This window comes from Miscanthus floridulus, chromosome 4 (genome assembly GCF_019320115.1).
Source record: "Miscanthus floridulus cultivar M001 chromosome 4, ASM1932011v1, whole genome shotgun sequence".
NCBI classification, from domain to species: domain Eukaryota; kingdom Viridiplantae; phylum Streptophyta; class Magnoliopsida; order Poales; family Poaceae; genus Miscanthus; species Miscanthus floridulus.
Genome location: NC_089583.1, coordinates 49368090 through 49370693, shown reverse-complemented (window position 1 = coordinate 49370693; position 2604 = coordinate 49368090). Strand labels below are relative to the sequence as shown.

General features: G+C 40.0%; 1 non-coding gene across 1 annotated transcript; it reads left to right on the top strand.

The window, feature by feature from the left end:
• Positions 1-230: 230 nt before the first annotated feature.
• LOC136553175 (small nucleolar RNA R71) lies at positions 231-337 on the top strand. Its single transcript, XR_010783081.1, has one exon. It is a non-coding gene; the product is annotated as a small nucleolar RNA R71 (small nucleolar RNA).
• The last annotated feature ends 2267 nt before the right edge of the window (positions 338-2604 follow it).

Genomic DNA, 2604 nt, shown 5'->3' with positions numbered 1-2604 from the left:
TCTTGGCAGACAACATGTTTACCTCCTTTAGTTGATACATACCTCCACCTCTCTTGTGGGTCTGAAGACGTTCTTCATTCCAACCATGGTTGGGGGCCATCTACTCTATGAGAGTTGTTGCACCTGGGACTATGAGAGACAGGAAAGCACCTCCAGCAGTAGCATCCATGTTCTCATGGGTACTATTGGTCAACCTATGGTAGAATGTCTGTATGAGTAGCCAATTCTCCATTCCACGATGAGGACATTCTAATATGTAATCTTGAAAGCATTCCCATGCCTTAGGGACGAATTCATCATGTTGCTGCTAAAAACTTGAAATTCTCCCACGCAGAGCATTGGTCTTGCCTATAGGAAAGAACTTTGCTAGGAAGGCAGTGGAGTAGTTATCCCATGTAGTGTTTCTATCTTTGTTTGCATAGAACCATTGCTTCACCTTCCCCAAAAGTGAGAATGGGAAGAGGTGGAGTAGTATGGTGTCTTTGGTAACTCCCTTGATGGTGAAAGTGCTGTAGATCTCCAAGAAGTGTTGGAGATGAGCATTTGCATCTTCATGTGCCTTTCCACAAAACTAGTTGGCTTGCACCATGTTAATGAGAGCTGGCTTGTTTCAAAACCACTGTCTCTAACATTGATCACTGGTTCAGTACGGATGTTGGCCGTAGTTGGACTAGAGAACTCATGGAGGGTTTTGTTAGCCATGACTTCAAAATCTAGTGTTAAGCTTTGCCTTATCTGGTTGTCTTCAGATGCTAAAGCTGAGACTTTCTTGAGTTTGGCTCCAGTTCTCCTTATTAATGCTTCTAGATCTTCAATGTAGTTTGTCAGAAGGTCAAAACCGGTCATACATTACCCTGCATAATATATATAAAAGTAGACAAAACAAGGGTAAGCCTGTTTGAGCAGAGGTTAATGGTTGTCTCGATCACATCAATAGGTATAAGTTTATCAATATTTCCATGATTGCCTAGCTACCTTCCCCGGCAACGGCACCAAAAATGCTTGTTGGTACTACCTAGTGCCACTTCTAGAATGACACTATGAAGTACTTTAGTATTGCATGTGACTAGAAAGAATATATAAATGAAAGGAATCTGCAAGCACACATATAATATACCATTGTAGCACTTTAGCTGAAAGTATACTAGGTATCATTATTTATATTTTTACCATAGGGAAGGACGGGCAGTTGGAATATATTGATATCTTATACACATGATGGAGAAGTAAACCATAACCAAACTTCAACTCACAACAGGGGTAAGTCAAGAAATAAATGTATATGAATGGTAAGTAATAACTAATCATTGATCACTCAGAGTACTCCTTTCTATGGCATTAGCATGGCTAAGTAGAATATTAGAGGAATAATTCCTAATTCATTCTTAATTACAAGTCAAAGCATACATTGATTAGTGCAATTACACTTAGTAGTCATGGCTAAGATCAACTTTATATCTACACATAAGGGATATTACTAAGCAAGATTAAGAACAAAGCTTGTCTTCCTACTTGTCCTATATTCAGGGAGTGGACTACAAAGGACTCAACGGTAGGGTCACATCCGCAATCTACCACATGGCTTGGAATATAGGGTGCATCCGCAAGTAAACAATGTATAAGCACCACACTTACACAATGTCGACCACTCACCCCATATACGTTAGAGTGAGCGCTATACAAACTTATGTTTCAATATAATGATAATCTAGCTATACTAAGCATATAATCAAAGTAAATGATGAACATTATAACTAGGAACATGAATGATATAAAGAACATTATCATAATAATTATAGCAAACATATAAATGTAATGAGAGATACAAATGAGAGAGGGGTACAAGAACTATACCAAACCACACTCTTGACAAGATTGGGAATCCAAGCAAAACTTGCCTCCCTCTAGACCTAGCCTAGCTAGATGTGCCCTATAATATGGTGGAGCTCTGAGGATGATTAGTGTTTCTGTCTTGTCTTGATTGAATGCAATGCCTGAGGGAGGGGGGTAAGGGCTGGTATATATCAGCCGGAGCATCAGTCCTGAGCCCTCGAATCAAACCAACTTGAAAGGACCACATAGATGCAAACCCTAAGGCAGTGGAGAATTGACATTGCAACAGGGAGCTAACATGTGGACCCTAGGGGCTGGCCGGCCTATAGGTGGGGCTGGCCGGCCCCACCTATCATCCACCTATGGTCTTCTTCAGTGGTTTGGCTTCTAGTGTCCTCTGGAACCTTCTAGAGTTGTTTTCGCTGTGGATAAGCACGATTAATTCTGACATGTAGTTCTACATTGACGGTTTTCTGAATACACCCTGTTGAAAAAATAGATTCACTAAAACTTGTGAAATTTGTTAGTTTAAACCCCTAAACCTATGTTGGTGGTCATATTCATGCCCTTATACATGTTATATTAATGGTTTATAATGTTTGTTATCTACCATCAATAGTGGTTAGAGACAAATTCAAAATTGAGAGCAAGACACCACTTGAGCACTTGTGCATATTGTCTATTTCATGATTTGCATTTGTTACTCTTGGACTCTTTGGTCCTAGACAGCTAGACATCATCGTAGAGCACCCAAGAGATTGTGGTGTGCCT